The following is a 20,132-nucleotide window of genomic DNA, read 5'->3' on the forward strand; positions in this document are numbered from 1 at the left end:
TCTAAAAGGTGACGCGGAGTGTCGAAGTCTTTCGGCGGGGGAAATTCTTCAGATTGCTTTCAGCAGTGGTGTTGAAAGGAATTATCTTGACGACGAGGATTTTTCACAGGACGAGAAGGCTGTGAATACACCGACAGTGACAGCGACGATGAACGATCAGCTGCAAACTCATGAGGAGCGAGTGCCCCTCGTGCGTTAATGTTTTTTCACGCTCGTTAGTCACTTTGATTGTATTTAATATATAATATACTTGAGCGAGATCAAAATAAAAGCATAGTTTTTGTTCTGCATTGCATGTAGCGCAACTTATTGTAGATATTATTGAGCGCCGCATGCCTCCAACACACTCGAGCTCGACCAGCAGAAACGAAATGGTTAGAGCGATGAAACGTGCAGTTACGGCCATGATCAATTCTAGTCCATGCAGTTTTCTGTAGCACGCACAGAATTTCGCAAAGCATCATTGATGCAAAGTAACGGAGCAGAAATATAACCTTTCACACCGCGGCAATTAATTAGGTGGCGAGCATTTAGCACTTTCCATGGTTTGGGAAAGTATTTTGGTCTCATATCCATTTCAGTGCAGCTCATGACCTCAACCGGTGAAAGTGCCACGGGCCGTACGTCCTATCTGTCCCTATGCTAACAAACGGGTTGACCCTCCTCCGGACGCCATCTTGCATCGCACAGCGCGCCACGTGAAGTTCGTGGGCATTGCGAATATTCGCTGTCCGTTCCCTCATCCGTTCGGCTGTCTTCTGATCTCTCCGTGTTGCGACTAACATGCTCGTGTATTGCACGCTGCGTGGTTCCTAACTTTTGCATCGAAGCTCTATATAACTAGGCCATTGGTAACTCCGCGAACTGCGAGCTACTCGTAAGTCCGCGAACGATCACCTAATCAACAGTAAACTATCATCATCATGAGCGGCCTTTGCCTACAGAATAAAAAAAATAGCGACCACACTGATTTTAAACGCCAGCTATCGACTGGGCGAATGGGTTCCTGTGACTGCGACCCTGAGAGTGATAAGAAACACGTCTGAATGTACAGTAACTCTGTGAACCTAGTCAACAATTACCTACTCAGCAAAAATCCCTAGCAAGTATATACCAAAAATATTCGGCAGGCTGCACTATTCACCACTGGTTCAGTAAAAATAAACGGACAAAAACTAAATGAAGACCTTTATAAGAAAATAAGAGCACATCATCATAATCATTAGCCTGACTACGCCCACTAGAGGGCAAAGGCCTCTCCCTTGTTCTGCCAATCAACCCGGTCCTGTGCTTGCTGCTGCCACGTTATATTCGCAAGCTCCTTGATCTCATCTGCCCACTTAACTTTCTGTCTCCCCTCGCGCGTTTGCCTTCTCTTGGAATTCAGTCAGTTACTCTTAATGGTCAGCGGTTAACTTGCCATCAGATAGATGTCCTGTCCATGTCCATTTCTTCTTGATTTCGACTAAGATGTCCTTAACACCCGTTTTTTCCCCGATCCACTCTGCTCTCTTCTTGTCCCTTGAGGTTACACCTATCATTTTTCCTTTCCATTGCTCGCTGCGTCGTCCTCAGTCTAAGTTGAACCCTCTTTGTAAGCCTCCAGGTTTCTGCTCCGTATGTCAAATGCAGTTGTTATATACCTTCCTCTTTAGTGATAGTGGTAAACAACCATTCATATGAGATTTGAGAATGCTTGCCGAATGTGCTCTGTCCCATCCTCATTATTCTAGTTATTTCAGTCTCATGGTTCGGCTCCGCAGTTACTACCTTTCCTAAATAGACGTATTTCAGTTCCAGTGCCTCGCCGGCTATCTCAAAGCGCTGTTCTCTAACGGGACTGTTGCACATTACATTAGTTTTCTGCATATTAATTTTCAGACCTACCGTTCTGCTTTCCTTGTCCAGTTCGCTAATCATGAGTTGCAATTCGTCCCCCGAGTTACTCATCAATGCAATGTTATCAGTGAAATGCACGTTAATAAGGTACTCTCCATTAACTCATATCGCTGACTCTTCCCAATCTTGGGCTCTGAAAACCTCCTGTAAGCACGCGGTGAATAGCACTGGGGAGATCGTATCTCCCTGCCTTACACCCTTCTTTATTGGAATTTCGTGGCTTTCTTCATGGAGGACTATGGTGGCTGTGGAGCCGCTGTAGATTTCTTCCAATACGTTTATATATGGTTCGTTTACGCCCTGATTCCGCAGTGCTTGCAATACTTCTGATATCTCAACCGAATCAAATGGCTTCTCGTAATCTATGAAGGCTATATATAGGGGTTGGTTATCTTCCGCGCATTTCTCTATCACCTGACTGATAGTCTGAATATGGTCTATTTTTGAGTAGCCTGTACGAAATCCTGCTTGGTCCTTTGGCTGATTGAATTCTAATGTCTAAATTCTATTAGCTACTACCTTTGTAAACAGCTCGTAGACAACGGACAGTAAGCTGATGGGCCTACAATTTTTCAAGTCCTTGACGTCCCCTTTTTTATGGATTAAGATTATATTAGCATTCTTCCAAGATTCTGCCACCCTCACCGTTAAGAGACATTTCTTATATAGGGTGGCCAGTTTTTCTAACACAATCTGTCCACCTTCTTTCAACAGATCTGATGTCACCTGATCCTCACTTTGAGGAATGGAAAGAGGCTTTGCCTCTTTCCATTCCCTCTAAGGCTTTCTTTACTTCCCATGTCGTTAATGGTGGGATGTCCGTTTCCTCTGAGCTACTACTACTTCTTACAGTAACATCTTGGTTGTCACAGCTACTGTACAGATCTCTGTAAAAATCCTCAGGTATATACATCCTATCCATATTGTTAGTGACCTTGCCTTCCTTGTCCCTTAGTGCATACATCTGGTTTTTGCGTGTGCCCAGTTTTGCCTTCACCGCTTTGAGGCTGAGCCCGTTCTTTAGAGCATGTTCAATTATCTCCATGTTATATCTTCTTATGTCGGCTACTTTATGCGTATTGATTAACTTTGAAAGCTCTGCCAGTTCTATTTTGTCCGTTGTGTTTGAGTCTTTCATGCTTTGACGTTTCTTAATGAGGTTTTTCGTCTCCTGGGAGAGCTTGCAGTGTCCTGTCTAATGACGGTACTTCCGACTTCCACTGCACACTCCGTAATGATGCTCCGTAATAAATAAACGAAATAAATAAATATTTGCACTGACAACTAAATAAGTAAATAAACTAAAATATAAAAATCCGGCAGATCCCACGCACCGAGGGATTCGATGTAATGCGAAGCAGCCAGCAGAGAGCAGCATACATCGCGTTGTTTCTCTTTGAGGCGAATGAAGTCATTCATGTCATTCATGACATCTATATATGCCATGTTTGGCATGCATGCACGCATGTACAATCTTTTATATAATGGAACGTATATTCTGGTATATACAATGCATGACCTGTCGTTTACGTTAGTCACGCACTCATCTCATGCCATACCAATTAGTGTATATCCAGTTAACAAAACGGCCGAAAGTGCACCAAGACAGTGAATGTAAATCATGCCGTACATGACATGCATGTTATGATTTGCGTGCTAGGACCTGTCAATTATGTTCATCATATAGTCTGCCTATGTCGGCGTTGTCTCTCGCGAGCGAGGGCGCGTTCTCGTTTTTTTCGAGCTGGTAGTTCAATGTTCATCGCAGAAAGGGCGTTTCCATAGTCAATGCGCGCACTTCGCTCTCCCTCGCCACACGGCGAGCGCTGAGGCCGTGGCGCCCTCTCTTGAGCTTAAGCAAACGGACAGAGCACAACGATGCACGCGGAGACAGCAGACGACGATGCCCGCCGACACGCCGAGACCCTAAGGTGCTTCGCCCCTAACAAAAATTTGGTCTTACAGAGTCATTTGGTCTTACAGAGGCTTTGGTCTTACAGAGTCCGGCCGTAATCATAACAGTACTCCTGCCGCGTTATCAGTCAGAACAGTCGGCCGTGAAATCTGAATAATAATAGTGGCGTACAATCTAGTGGAATAAATCCCGGCAAGATTGTGACGCATGTTGGCGCCCGACCTGTAACCTTGCCAAAATGCGAAACGCTGTCTCTGGCAACGGACAACCGGCAAAGCGGTTGCTTGCAGTGAATTTTTTTCTCTTGCAATATGTTGATAGTGGCCCACTTATCACGGCTGGAAACCTCCCTTGCACACGACGGCTCTCGAGGTCGTTTCAGTGATTTCAGTGGCGGTCGAACTTTCAGCGACCGAAACACGAGAACTGGCGCTAGGCCTCAGGCGCGCCTAGCCTCTCGGCAAAAATACGGCCTCCACGTTTATCGTGAAATTGTCCGCACAGATGATGTCCATCGAATGAAAGTGCTTCATGCACACACAAATGCTTCGAATCGGAACTGAGGTCGTCCGTTTGTTATTTGCAATAGCACTAGCCTCAATAATATCGCGACTCAACTGATTATGACTGCGGCCCGAGATGGTATACATGTCAAATGCTGAAGTGTATCCACAGGATTTGCAATGCACAGCAGCATTGTAACAATGCTCGCACAAGCGATCATTGGCACACCTACCGGTCTGTCCTGTGTAGACCGCATCACACGGCATGAGAGACATACTCACCTCGGCACAGGTTCACTCAATAAACCTATTCAAATGCCTTTTCCCACATACGGGTCGCATGTCTTTCTTTGGGTTTGTAAGTTTGCAAGGACCAGCTAGCTTATCCGGAGCAGAAAACAGGACACTGGTATTTGCTCTAATCGCGATCTTCTTCATATGGTGGGAAGCTTTGCGACCGTATAGTATCACGCTTATTTTTTTCCCATCGGATATTTTATTACTGTGAAGTAGTGATGCAGAACTATCGTTAAATTGACTATGGATAACATCAATAGTATCTTTGAAACTATCGATAGTGTAAACAAACTATCGATAGTACTACTATCGACAAACTATCGATATTACAAACGGTAGTACAATCGTTAATATCGCTAGGGATATTACTGCCACGTGGGTTTATTGCTTTGTTTTGATGTATTCAGGTTTCAACCACAAGGTCTGTTAGCAACGTTTGACGCAGACCGCGCCGTAATGGTTGAGAAGCTTCACGATTCTTTCAGATCATTCTGTTAAGATTACGCGCCGGACGAGAATAGCTAAGTTTATTCGAGAGCTTACGCGAGCACCAGCAATAACACTGGAAGGTTCGATGGCTGATGCATAAAAGATGACACGTTCCACCGATAATCAGATTACTCGACGGCCGACGACTGTTCTCGCCGCTATCAGTGCGCAGGGTGTATCGCTTGTATTTTGAGTTTTCATTTTCTAGGCACAATGTTCACCCAAATGAAGAGCTCCGTATTTTCGAGTCTTGCTGCAGTATTCTTCACCGTCACAGCCACGTGACAATACTTTCGATAGTGGTGTGACTAATAATGCTGTTGCTGGTCGGCCATATTTTAATATATAATAATAAATGTTCAGGTTTAACGTCCCAAAACCACGACATCATTATGAGAGACGCCGTAGTGGAGGGCTCCGGAAATTTCGACCACCTGGGTTCTTTACGTGTACCTAAATCTAAGCACACGGACCTCAAGCATTTTCGCCCCCATCGAAAATGCAGCCGCCGCGGCCGGCATTCGATCCCGCGACCTGCGGGTCTGCAATCGGGCACATGACCACTAGACCACCGTGGCGGGTGGCCGGCCATATTGTCAAAATATTTGCGATAGCCTACGATTAGCTTCGCTTAATTTATGGACAATTTTTTTGCGAGAGAAATAGATTATTTCTCTCGTAAAAAATTGGTGGAATATGTGCATCAATAAATTCACATCCAAAAGCAACCAGTTACACCCTACAATTAACAAATTTAGTTCTTGATATCTTTTTTAAATTTTGAAATCATAAAATGCAATTTAAATTTGAAGCCGTGCTGTTCCACCACATGTAACGCCTTCCTTTTCGCTACAGCCACTACAGCACAACAGTTTGACTTTATGATCATGTGTGAGCAAAGCACTCAGGTGAAGAACACAAGCATGTCAACTTTCTTGTTCAGCCTGCTCCTCCGGCTCCACTATGTACCACGCGCGCGGGGAAGCAAGTTTATTCTGCAATGAGTTCGCGCTGTTGGTTTTATACTATCGATAGTATCATCGCATTTTCTATCAATACCGCTATCGATACTATTTTTTACAAGCGATAGTTCGATAGCGGCTCAGCTATCGACAGTATCGATAGTACCATCGATAGTTCTGCATCACTACTGTGAAGCCGTGAGCGCCTTCGTGACTCATTCATGAAGCACTCTGCCACGGATACCTGTAGTGACATCGGATAGCCTGCCTGCGATAACCGCTTACTCTGCCGTATAAAATAGTGAACATAGCGTGCAGGGGCGTAGCCAAGGGGGGGGGTTGGGGGGTTCAAACCCCCCCCGAAATTTTTCAGTTTTGCTTGCGTATATATGCACGCACACATACAAACGCACGCACGAACATACATAAAGTGTGGTTGAACCCCCCCCCCCTCCCGAAAAAAATTTCTGGCTACGCCCCTGATAGCGTGATGGCACGACTTAATCAGGTCGTTTTAAAGCAAGGAGTGGTAATTCCTCTTTTAATCAGCTTGCAATGCGCTGAATTGTGTTCACAAGAGGCTTTTGTGACCGCCGTTCCTAGCTCACAATACTGCTGACACATATCTGACAACAGCGTCAATATTGGACAGCTCTGCTTCAGGCAAGTTGTTCCAGTCCGTTTTAATCCGCGGGAAAAACGCATACTTGAAAGGGCTGGTTCTAGTGAGAAAGGCATCAAAGATTCAGCATGGCGATGACTTGTTCGCCGTGCTTGGAACGGATTTATAAAAGGGTACAGGTGAAGAGTGAAATGGCTATTTTTTACTAAGAACATGAACTTGTCTGAGAATTTTCCGCGGTATTGCAACATTGTAATGTCATTAGTTAGCATTATGGTTGCTGGGGATTCAGTTGACCAGTATTTGGAAAAATGAATCTTACTGCTTTGCATTGTATCATGTCCAATGCGTCAGTGTTACGTTTGATGAAAGGATCCCCACAATGCATACATATTCTAATTTAGGACGGATTAGCGAGTAATAAGCTGTTAGACGAGTGTTGTAAGGAATCTGTTTTAATTTAGGCCTGATAAAACAAAGTTTACGGAAAGCCGACTTACAAATGTTAGAAGCATGCGTGTTCCAGGATAAATTGTTAGTTATGGTGACACCTAGATACTTATATTGATTAAAATCAGTTGGAGGTGTGGAAGTGATGTTAGATTGAAAGGATAAATGGTTAATCTTTTTTGTAATTTTCGAGAAGACTCATTTTTTAGCATTTAATTTCATATTCCATTTTAAACACCAGGACGCTGTTTTGAGTGCTAGAATTGAGCGCTACTTGGTCTTCACCGCATGTTACTTCATTGAACACCACACAATCATCAGCCAACAATCTGATTTGCACAGGCGCTGTAATTACGTTATTGATGTCATTGATATATATTAAAAATAATAAGGGTCCTAAAAAACTGCCCTGCTGGACATCTGAAGTTAAGGAAGTTCACGTGAAAAATTATCGATTACAACAAACTGCTCACTGTTAGTCAGATAGGCTGTTATCGTATTATTTAGTGATGCTCGCAAGTTAATTTGAGTTTTGTTTATAAGGTTAGAGTGCGAAACAATGTCAAACGCTTTCCTAAAATCTAAAGAATTGCATCAATTTGCCCGGATTTGTCAAGAACATTAGCAAAGTTGTGAACGATGGTAGTTAATTGGGTAACAGTAGAAACGCATTTACGAAAGCCATGCTGATAGATAGAGAGAATATTTCTGTGAGTAAGGAATTTGTTAATCTCTTTGGCTATGAAATGTTCCTGTAGCTTACAACAGGACCATGTTAGTGATATCGGACGATAGTTTGTTAAACGTGTAGTATAACACTTCTTTGCACATGCACGGCACGTGCCTTCAACCAGTCGCTAGGAAGGAATGCTGACGAGAATTATGCAGGAAAAATGATAACTAGAAAATGGGATAACTTTTCTGCATATCTGTGCAGATACACATTTGGTAAACCATCCGGACCGGGCGAATATTTAGTTCTCATATTAAGTAACGTAGAAACTACACCCGGTTGCGATACTACAGTGAAACCTCGGTGATACGAATCTCACGGGACCACCAAAAATATTCGTATCATCCAAAATTCGTATCAGCAGAAAGCATGAAAAATTATCATGCGACAAAAAAAAAATGAAAAAGCTGGCGTACATTTTCATTTGTTGTTTTTCAGGGCCACAGCAACGTCAGGAAGAACTCTGAATGATTGTCAGTTAAGCTTTCAGGTGTCGGCAATCATACCACCACTCATTAATATACGGCCTGTAAGCGCGTCTTTGATTAATGAACCAGGTGCGTTGTGACCCGCGGCAGCAGTAGCCCCGTCTGAATTCTAGCATGCTTTTTCGCATGACGCAGGAGTACTATAGCTGCGGCAAGAGTGACGGAAGAAGTGGTTTGGCGGGACTAAAGTCCCTAGATTTTCCCAGGGAAAAATCTAGGGACTTTTGGCGGGACAAATCAAGGCCACAAAATTTCAGAACCATGGTCCTATATTATGCTTTTGTGATCGCGGAGGTGTTGGGGATGTTTTTGGGAGATTTACGGCCGTGCCTGCACAAGTGCGACCCTAACAGTCGCGCATGTTGACGTTGTGAGGCCTGACTCCTTCGCCAAGACCGTCCTCGCCTTCTTTCGGTCCTGGTCCTCCTTTCATTGGATTTCTGGTGCACGAGGCAGGCACGTGTTCACGCAGTACAACGACAGGAGCCCACGTCGATGCGTTAGAAAAAAAAGCAGGGCGCCAATGTCCTCTGTAATGTAAACGCGAACGCACACGGAGGCACATTAGAGCCTCAAAGATTGGCGCACACAATCTCGGAGGCCGTGACGTGGCTCTGAAGGTTTATTCTGACCGCAAGAGAAGCATTTTTCTTACAACGTGATTCTGACGATTTGGCTGTGTCCACGCTTGCGTTCCCGCGCTCGCACATACTTGGTGCGTCTTCCGCGACAGCGCGGACACAGCACCTCTTCGTACCTGGGCGGTAGGGTACATTCGTATCAAACGTCGCAGGTAAAAATTGATTCGCAACAACCATACTCCATTACATTGCAGCCCAATGGGCCTTGGCCGGGATCAAAGAAAAATTCTTATCACCCCGAAATTCGTATGAGCTGTGATCGTATCACCGATGTTTCACTGTATATCGGACGGCACAATATATAGCATATGATTTTGCGATTACCGATCACAACAACTAGAAAACACACTGTAAAAATTTTTGTCGAAATCTTCTGCAATGCTGTGTTTGTAGACGACCAGGCATCCCTCGTGCAAAATTTGTTCAACTGTCCTCGTTTTAGATGCGAAGTATCTTAAGGCGGAGCTCAATCCGGTGGTGGTGGTGGTGGTGGCGGTGGTGGTGGTGGTGTGCGGCGTGACCACCCTTACTGCGCATGCGCATACCCTCCCCATCCCCTCTCCACTTTCCCTCTCCACTTTCCCTCTCCCCTTCCCCTCTCCGTTTTCCCTCTCCCCTTCCCCTCCCCACTTTCCCTCTCCCATCCCCCTCTCCACTCTTCCCCTCCCCCTCCCCACTTTCCCTCTCCCCTTACCCTCCCCACTTTCCCTCTCCCCTCCCCCTCTCCCATACCCCTCTCCCCTCCCCCTTTCCACTCTTCCTCTGAAACGCGGGCTAGACATGCCGAAATTCTCTCCTGCGCAACGCCGCGATGAGCTCGAGCGCATGCGCGTCCCCTCCCTCCTCTCCTACGCTGCGTCCCTCTCGCCCGCCTGTCGACCGCGTTCCCTGCTCGCCCTGTGAGAATTAACGTCCAGGCTAGATGGAAGATACGACGCGCGTAGCGTCCCTCTTCGCGTTCCACGACGCGAGGTCAGTAGCATGCCCAGCGAACGCCAACGGAACGCGATCGTGCAAGTGCTCCGGCTTCGCATCGCCTCATGGTCCCCTTTAGCGGGAGATGGTGTAATTTTTTCTTTCAAGAACCTCAAAACTTTTCCGGTGCATTCCGCATGAAATCTGGAAGCGTATGCTGAAAGTACCTTTGCGCTTTCCACTAAGTGGTTTAATTTAGGTTGGATGTTCAGAACAGTGTTACGAGGGGCACCTTGTCGGTTTTTCTTTTAAGCTGCAAGGCCTCTCGCGTCATCTAGGGAGTTTTCTTTGCTGTTTTCCTTGTTTTATCAGGAATGACTTTATAAACACAGTGTATGAACATTTTTCTATGCTTATTCTAAAGGCAAATAATATCATCACCATGGAAAGTGCTGAGACAAAAGCCAAGGTAGTCCAACACACTCTCGTCTCTGGCGCGCTAGAAGTCTTCAGCAGTAACCTCACTGCATCGTCTAATGCTGCATGAGTGCAGTGGACAAAAAAATGCACCATGTAATGGTCAAAGACCTGGTTCAACGGATACATAAAAATCACCGATTGCTTTACTGACAAAGACAAGATCACGTATAGTTGCCGACGTGCCTTGAACGCGTGTTGGTTGATTGACAATTTGTTTCAGGTTTTGGTACAACACGATATCACTTAAGTGTTTAGCATTTTAATTGCAATCGGGATCAAAGCATCAATTCTCCCAGTCTATTTCCGGCAAATTGAAAACTCCAACAAGAAACATTTTTCGTGAGAGAACGATGTTCGCAGAGGTCATGCAAGGCCTGTGGGGACGAATCAGGAGGGTGGGTTAAGACAAACAGCAACAATTACATCATATTCCGGCAGCGTGTAAGCTTTAAAGTAACGCATTTCGCAATTTCTGCTTGACGCAAAAGTACGACTGGTATATCTTCTTTGACCAAGATAGCCACCCCACCTCCTCTCATACGCCTGTCACGGCGAAAACCCAACAAGAAGGGGGGGGGGGGGCAGGGGGGACGACCGCGCCGTCAATATCTTCATGTAACCATGTTTCGGTTATCACAACTATCTGAGGGGCGTACCTTAATATAATCGCCTCTAGTCGGTCACTTTTATTAACGATACTGTGCGCGTTTATATTGAGGATTCCCAGTTCTTTGCAACTTTCAAGGCCAAGTCACTTCTGTTTAGCAGTTCGGCGGTTCCGAATGTTAATTCTTGCGTTTTGGGCGTCATCCCAGATAAATATGTTATCGTCGACACGCAGTTTGTCATCCATTAAACTGACTTTTTTTACGAGTAATCATTTTGCAAAAATATGGCAGTCCCTTTAAGTGTGTAGGCATTCTTTAGAATTTGTTGTTTTTCGTTTTAGTGCTGAAAGGAAATTATTACGGACCGCTTTTTACCGGGTTTACTGAGACTGTGAATCCTGCCAACTGATGTGCATTGAACGCCGAGCTTCCTCAAAAACACATCGTCTATAAGCTTAGATCTCAACACAGAATCAGTCTATTCTTTTTTTAATACCGAAACCAACCATGCTTGAACGCCTACTTTTGCTTTCCAAATCTGCCATCTTCACTTCTAGAGATTTGCTTGTATTTTGCAGAACGTCAACGGGTGTAACTCGTTTTTTTTTAGTTCGGAAAATCGTGCGACCTAGTCGGCCATGAGCTTTTCTATATTATTCTACTGTACTTCTAAGGGCTGCCACGTCAGCAACTGGCCTATTTTGACCAGACAACAATTCTTTTAGCAAGGCTAGGACCGAACTTGGATTCCACGTCACCACAAATGAAAAGCAAGCACATACCAAAGACATCGCTTGCAATGCTAACTAAGCGTGTAGGCACGTTAAAACAAACATACCGCGATACAAAACAGAAGAATGGCCTGTTAGACCACATGCTCGCTCCCGGTGCCCGTTCGACTTGTGAGTGACAGGTCGAACTCAAAATAAATATTCGACGCTTTTGCACTTCTCGGTTGCGAACGTCCGCGTGTAGTTGGTACTCCTCTTCAACAGATGTTGCAGTAAGAAGTCAAATTTTTTTTTACTGTAAGCCTCAATGAAACAGCTACCCCTTAGAAAATACGGTTTCTTTATAAATGGTAGTATATTATCGCCACAGCAGCACACAGGTTGGCTTGCTCGTGATTCAAGATTACGCATGCCAAGCAGGAATATGAGGACTGAAGCAGATGTTGGGAAGAGACGCTGGCATATGCTCTCCCGCTGCCTCGCGCACGTTTACCTGAAGTTCTGGGAGGGGCGCAAGGAGCAGGTGGAGCCTTTAATGGCCCGGGCGCGCCGTAGGCTTTGCTCTCCTCGTGACCTGGCCACATTATCCCTTCCGAAGACAGTGGCGAGTTCGACCGTGAGTTCGCCAGAAATATTTTCTGCAGAACTGCCCATAACCGAAATACGCATGTCCCAATGTAGACGGTAAGTGCAGAAGGCATTAGCACATCATATTTTGAAGAATTCACACATATCAGGAGCATAACGTTCTGCGAGTGCGACGACCATTCAAATAACACACGAAAGTCTTTCCAGTGCGCTTTTTGGACAGCGAGAGTGTAACAGGAGTCGGCTCTCTAGTATGAAGGCAACATTCAAAAGAGACGAGGCGCATGCTTACAAATGTCCGGCAGAAAAGACATCACAGTTTGCTTGTTCACCAAAGAGATAAAAACTCGCAGTTTAAGGAAGCGCACTTTTCTTATAGCTTCGGCCAGGCGCTTTTATCCATTTTCTACGGGTAGTTACTACAGTCACAAATAATAATGCTCTTTTTATTCTTTCTTATATGCCACGCCCAGCTTTTCAGAAGTCGGGTGTTTATGCGAAGCATCGTAAAACGGTAGTGGCACGTCGCTGTTTTGCTTATAGAAGTGTCGTCTGTGCTGCGCGCTTGATTCGCCAGCCCTGCAGAAATCCCCAGCAGCCGAATTCACGAGCAGACGGCGTTTTACGAGACACTGACTATTATTTGCAGGCCCAAGTTGGAAGGAAGCGTGCTCATCTTTTATTGCCCGAAAAGCAAAAGCAAAACCTGTTGGCCACAATGAACTTCACGATGGCACGAAATTCACCGACAAGTGGAACTCGTCATGCGCAGAATGGCAGACTCGTATGATTTCTATCGCCGAAGAAGACAGAACACAGAGCCGATTTGTTAATACTGACGGCATGTGGCCGGCTACAATCCTAATTCAGCGTTCATCGTGGAATTTTGTAAGTGCATTACAGGCCACAAACACAAAGGAACGCGAAGAGCGAACACTCCCATAGGGCCCTGCGGTCCGGCTGCCACGCACTGCCCAAGAGACTGGCAAGATTTTTCCCTTTTCAATTTTTGTACGCCGTGTTTTTGCTATGTTTCGGTACCCATTTCGAAAGCAACGCTTTGGATGTGCTAAATATATTTAACGGCATCCTCTCATGAGACAAGCGAGAATATTATATTTTATTGGAGAATGCTGTATTCATAGCTGCATTAAACTCGCTCAATGGATCTTTATTCCTTTTTTTTTTTCAAAAAAAAGTTAGGCGTTCCAGGCAGCTACGATGCAAAACGAAATAATTCAACGCCAAGCACATGTCACTTGCATCATCTCTATCTGTACTTGCAGTGCGCTCCCTCCGTACACTGTACACTGTTCTTGCAATGCGCTCCCTCCGCCGGAGCTGCACCTGGTGGCAAAATAAAGAACCTCATGCACCCAGTCTACCAGGCTAAATGATTCTCGTCAATAGGAACTTCTTCACAGAGGCGTAAATCATAGGGGCGTCAGGGGAGTCCTGACCCCTCAGGCTGGGGAGGGGACACTCCTTGACATTTATGTTTCAAACATCATATATGAATCGATTGACAGTTATGTATAACGCTGTTTCCGTGAAACCAACACTGAAATCTGAAGCCCTTCCAAAGAGCAGAATCGAAGAACAAAAGTGAAAGTGGCTTACCGTTTCAAAACGCACTGTAGAGCACGAACATTCTTAAATGCTACGGGTTACTTCTGACGAGTCGCAAATGTTTATTACGCTGGGCTCTAAGATGCAAACTAACAAAAGAATCCTCCACCGCTATAAATGCTGATGATTTAGAAGGAATTGACACCCAAGTATAAATGTCCGATTGCTCGTGTCTCGCGTGCGTTTCGTACACGAACATTGCACCTTCAAATCCGTCGACGACGTGGCAACGGTTCTCGGGAACATGCGCACTGCCCTCGAGCAGTATTTCCAGTAAGTAGAGAGGGTTGTCTCGATCACCTTGATCATGCCCGTCTCTTCCTGTAAAGCTGAGTGATCGCTGAGAAGACGAACGACATGGCTGCGTAGTGAGATGCGGAAAGAACGCCTGGACTGCGTGGCTCTGGCACATGTTCCTCAAGGCATTGTGGGCATTATAAATTTGCCAGTGTTGAAAAACTCTCCAGCGCGTGTGGCATCCGCGCACTCGTTTTGGGGCTGTCTGAAAATGCTAAAAACTAGTAAGCCTGTGGACGCCAGTCGAGTGCGTATTTTGATCTCCTCGTAGACGAAAATAGCGCTGGATGAACAAGGCACGAGAAGAGGATACACAGCACAAGCGCTAATTTTCAACAAAATGATTATTTCTGCATGTGCACAGCTACTCGTACTGAACACCTTACAAAAAACACAGAATCACACATGTGCACAAGTCGCTATCTCCAGTCGCTATCGCCCTGGCATGTTTATTTAGAAAGGTCAGCTCTTTTTCACTCAAAGCTACAGATGGGCAGCTAACGCAATTCTGACCCGCTCGTGATATGGCGGCTACCTCGATGATTTCTCGTTTAAGGGAAGACTTACATCTGGATGAAACCTTGCACCTATCGAAAATAGGTTCACACCCACAGTCGCGACAGTGCACATCAAGATGACCTTGAATCGCGCAGTATTCACATTGTAGTAGTGTTCTCCGAGCCGATCGTTGATGCATCGGCCAATTTGGCCGATGTGTACTTTATCACAGGAGATATGAATCTGGTGCACGACACAGCATATTTTCATGGGATTTCGCACAACCTTAGGCAGGGGAAAGAAAGATGTACCCTAATTTGCACTGCAAGCTTTGTTCCGTCAGGCGAGCGGACCTTAACCACATTATGTGGCAATGCAAAAGTTACTCCCCTCTCCCGAGCCTTCGTAAACAATTAAGTAGTCAGGAGTTGTGGGAGGTTGCCATGCGCAGCTACAACTCTGCACTACAGAAGGCTATCCTGAGGTGGACTGAGGTAGTAGAGGAGGCCTACCGCGAGTAGAATCCCTCGCCTTCATCTCGCAGCCCCTTTCCCTTAAGATGGGATAAATAAAGTTATTTCTCTCTCTCTCTCTCTCTCGCAGCACCTTAAGAAGGTTGGCCCGAGTTCTAATGTTGACGTTGTTTCTTCGGCACCTAGGAAGCTTGCCTCACTGTACAAACAAACCAACGCTGTCTTTATTGAAAAAGACGGGTGTAAAACTAAGCACAGACAACGTTTCACAGAATGTACCCAGTGTGTCGTGTACCCGATCTCTATCTCCTGTGGTATAGTTTACATCGGCCAAACTGGCCGATGCATCAACGATCGGCTAAGAGAACCTATTTTCGATAGGTTGCAAGGTTTTATCTCGATGTAAGTCATCCCTTGCACGAGAAATCATCGAGCCAGCCGCCATATCACGAGCGGGTCAGAACTGCATTAGCTGCGGATGTGTAGTTCTGTGTGAAAAAGAGCTGACTTTTCTAGATAAATATGAACACGATAGCGACATGAGAAGGATCTGTGCGCCAGTGTGATTCTGTTTTTGTAGCGTTAGCTACACTTGCCTAGGCGGAGCCGATTTCGCGTGGAGCGTCATGAGCCGTGCTGCGCATGCGCGAGGATCAGTGATGTCACACAGCTGGGTCACCGGAGCTGGCATCTCACGCGCTCTCCGACACCGCCGCGGGCGGCTCGCCGCTGCTGGTCTGCGCCGCATTCGAGAGGAGTGACGTCGTAGACACAGTGGCGCCCGCGCGCGCGCAGCTACGCGCCTTCGCTGTGCAGTCGCCGTCTGACACTGCACTGCGGCCGCTTGATAGCGCCTCTGACTTGCGTTTGCAGGTGGGTAACGCCATGGCGAAGGAGAGCGCAAATGCTGCTCGACGGCGCAGAAGAGCCGAGAAGCTTATCTCATCGGATCCCGAAGTAGTTGCCTGGCAATTAGCGGTTCAGCGCACGAAGAATGAACAGAAGAAGGCTAATAATGCTAGACAATCTGGAAAGCTAATAATAATCAGCTGAACCTTTGCTAACGCTACGTATATCCTGGCATAGCCGAGCTAAGCCACTGCAAAATTTTTTGTAGGGTGTTTATTATAAGTATATAGTTGTGCACATGCAAAAATAAATATTTCGTTGAATGTTAGCGCCTGTGTTGTGTATAAATGCCTAAAAATACCTGTTTTCAAAATCGGCGCCTATGTGAACACTAACTACTTATGGTCGGGTGCAGTTTGAGAGCGTTATTTATGTTAACGGGAGACACTGACTGTTTGCAACTCTATGGTGTTCAAACTAGTCCTCTGTGTGCAACTAACTCCTGGAAAACAACCGCTAGCAGCAGCGAAGTGGAAAGCGCCGGCCAGCATACGCCGCCGCGTTGAAATGGCGCGAGTAGTCGGCGAATGCGAAACAACGTAGAGCCGTTTGGGGAAAGGAGTGAAGAGCAAAAAAAAGGATGTGGACGCGTTTTCTTTTTCCTTTTTAATGTATTCACCGGCAGGGGAGAAATTGACGCCACGCGGCTCAACCAGACCAATAGGAGGCATTCCTCCTTCTGGTCTCTTAACGCTCTGGCGATCAGCGCATGCGCGCGCGTAGCCAGATGTTTTTCGGGGGGGGGGGGGGGGGGGGGGCACTTGCGGAAGGCCTTCACTATTCGAGAAAAACACCTATTTGCATTACTTATTAACAGTAAAACACCCCCCTCCATAAAACTATCGGGGGGGGGGGAGGCTTTAGGCACCCCCACCCTCCTGGCTACGGGCCTGGCTCCTGCTCTTCCTTTCTCAGCGATGCCCAACAGAACGACACGCAGCAGTGTGTTGATTCGATCGTGGACACTTGACTTGTCATGTTACAGAATAAACAGAGAGACTATGTTCTGCGAACTGTGAGGGAAAAAGGACAATTTCGAGCCTATGTTCCGAACTGTTGGCGCCTTTATGCCATCATAAACAAGATTTGTGTTTTCCTATCGTACATAGGGGTTGCGCACGCCTTCGTCTGAAATTAATTCAATTTATGTAACAATTTATTATGCCTCTATTAAAGATGTTCGTGGCCTAAAACGTTGCTTTCCCTGCCCATTCCTGGCGTCTAAAACGCGCTTTTTTAATGCCTAGCAATCCGGCCTCTAGTGATTACTCATATTGTAGAGCATATTTCTTGTTCAATTTTTAACGCCTGTTTATTTTGTAGCGCATACGTGTGCTCAATACCCCTCAGCTGGGTCAGCTGGGTCCTAATTTGCAAGTGTCGTTCGACCGGATTTTTAGAATACTCAATAACACAAAACAATTATGAGAGATGTTTACCTATGCCAGTTTTCTTTTTAAACTTAAACTAAGCATGATATTAACTTTTCTATAATTAAATATAAAACCCATATTTATAAAAATGATCGCGATATCAACATGTGTGTCCCCGCTTGCAATTTTTCTGGATTTACGACCCTGCTTACGCATGTGCCTTTTCACGCAGAGGTCCCGAAGTTTGGAAAATTTTAGTAAAGCCGCCCGTATTTATGGGTATGTCATCAGCAGTAGGTTCAGAAGATTACCTTTAAAGGGGTCCTGAAGCATCCCTTAGGCTTGTTAAAAACACATCCTGCGGAAAGCTGACACGGCTACGAACTGCTCTGCCAAATATTGCAGTAGTGCGCGCCGCGTAAAGGCTACAAGCGGAGAGCGAAGTTGCAGTCTTCTCATGCGCCCTCTTATCAAACAGAGGCCGGTTCTCACTCTCGTCGGTGGGCGGACGCCTGTGAGTTGACTTCACGGATCTGTTTCTCCGCTTAGCATGAGACATAGCGTCCTTATTGGCCAATAGCCGACATAAATCAAGAGCGGTGTTTGGATCAGCTGCGCTTGTTCCCGTTGACACTGCGTATAATAGTTGCTGTAGTTAAATAAAAAGGCTGAAATGTGGAAACACTTTGTTGCGAGTTTTCAAAAAGATGACTCACTTCTGGTAGAGGCCAACTGTCGTCTGCTGAACTCAGCGCGCCCGCGCACGTTCGAGCGTAACCTAAGTTTGGTCACACTGCCTTTTCGGCATCGCAGCCTCTTGTGCCTAGCTCAGTGGCGTAGGCAGCAATTTTTTTCGGGGGGGGGGGGGGCGGGGGGAGGGGCACCTCCTTGATCTGACATTGGGTCCGGGCAAATAAGTGGGGTCGAGTATCATTTTGTGCTCTGTATACCATGGGGAAAAAAATTTTCGGGGAGGGCACGGGCCCGCTCTGCCCCCCCCCCCCCCCCCTGGATACGTCACTGGCCTCGCTTGTTTCGATTAGTTTTGAATGTCATAACTGGCCTCAAATCTTACAAACCTTGTGCGTAGCGTTGAGTTCTAACGCCACGGATCTCGTGCTGACTTGATCAGTGCGTGCACAGATCGAGTTACAAGAAGGTTCTTAATTAACAGCCGGAGAGCAGCCCCTTGTGAACCATGAGGGTTGGATTATAGCTTAGGGTTTTAACACTATTATTCTTTTGACAGAGAATGCACACGATCATTTAACGGATAAGACACTTCACGTCAAAGATACCCGAAGATGGATTCAGCAGTAAGGTCGAAATAATACAACCTGAATTCCACTGTCAATTCACTGAGAGTTCTTGCCGTCCTTGTCACTGAGACGAGGGCGGCGCAAAGCCCATAACTCGTCAAAAGACCTGGCTGCCTAGCCTCATTAGCGTAATGTCTAGCCTCATTAGCATAATGGTGAGACGCTCATGAGTTATGAAAATTCATAGATGAGCGCTTGTAGTGTCTCACTGCTCAGTGATTGGCGTTCATCTTGTGTCGCAGGTTTACCACCGTGTGCCCCCGACGACCGAAAGCCCTTTGGTCGCCTCCGCTGGTCCCTCGAGAACTGGCAGACATGTGTACATAGGAAACCAACTCGGGCCGACAAGCACACGTGTCTGAAATCACCGGCGCCTGATTGCTTTCTGTTCGTGGCAAATCGATAGATTCATCGTGACATCTGTGCTTTCGTTTGATATTCCATTCGCACTTCCTTTTGTTTCGTCAGCCTGTCATTTGAGTCACAGCCACTAAAATGAAATGTTTCCACGTGAACGACGTGTCAGAAGACGACATTGCGGCACTCCCTGCTCTCCATGCTGACGGCTTGAGCTAACCACATACTTCACCGCCGTGAGTGCGGCCACACCAATAAAGGCAACCCTTTGCAAAACAAGCTGACGGACTCTGTTTTTTATTCGTCAGGTATGTGCGCTGAATACAATGCGATCACGTGCTCCGTGACGCCACCTCACAAGAAAAAACCGTTCAACACTCGCCGTCGTGGCTGCGAGCGGCACTGGCTAACACTCGTAGGATTGCGTAAAGCATCAATACCCAATCAAGTGGATGGGAAAGCGACCGCCGCTTCAGCTCGATTGTTAGAGTATCCTACAACGTTGTCCGACTGTCGTGGGTTCAATTCCTACCTGCAGCAAGTTGATTTTTCATCTACCTTAAATTCATGTCGTAAGCACCATACTACAGTTAAAAGCTACAAGTAATGCCTCCTATGCCTCCCTTAGCTTCATTGTCATTAGGCTGAGTAAAAACAGTCATCTTTGAGTGCGTCACCAAGTTTTCGGTATGTTTCTGAGTACTAATTCAACTTGTTTCCCTTCAAGATGATTCGTTCTCTGATCGATGGCTTAATGTGTAAAAAGCACTTAGGTGAGTCTTACACACGACACCCCTAGTTCAAGAATTTTTCATCTCTCGAAGCGCGCTTGTACTTCATAAGATTACGCTAGAAAACGTGTTGCAGAGCAAGCACGTTCAGCGTGGCAAACAGCTCGGCCGTCGCGAATGGCCTTCCTTTGTATTAAAAGGAATTTGTTAATCTTGCGTTTTGAT

The 20,132-nt window shown here is 46.1% G+C and overlaps 1 protein-coding gene across 1 annotated transcript in view; it reads left to right on the forward strand.

The window, feature by feature from the left end:
* LOC119384076 (prothoracicostatic peptides) overlaps positions 1–19,472 on the forward strand; it is a 221,574-nt gene extending 202,102 nt beyond the window's left edge. Inside the window, exon 4 of the mRNA XM_049412758.1 lies at positions 19,062–19,472. The gene's annotated coding sequence lies outside the window, so the exon portion shown is untranslated. The remainder of the gene's footprint in view (positions 1–19,061) is intronic.
* The last annotated feature ends 660 nt before the right edge of the window (positions 19,473–20,132 follow it).

This window comes from Rhipicephalus sanguineus, chromosome 2 (assembly GCF_013339695.2).
Source record: "Rhipicephalus sanguineus isolate Rsan-2018 chromosome 2, BIME_Rsan_1.4, whole genome shotgun sequence".
Taxonomy (NCBI): domain Eukaryota; kingdom Metazoa; phylum Arthropoda; class Arachnida; order Ixodida; family Ixodidae; genus Rhipicephalus; species Rhipicephalus sanguineus.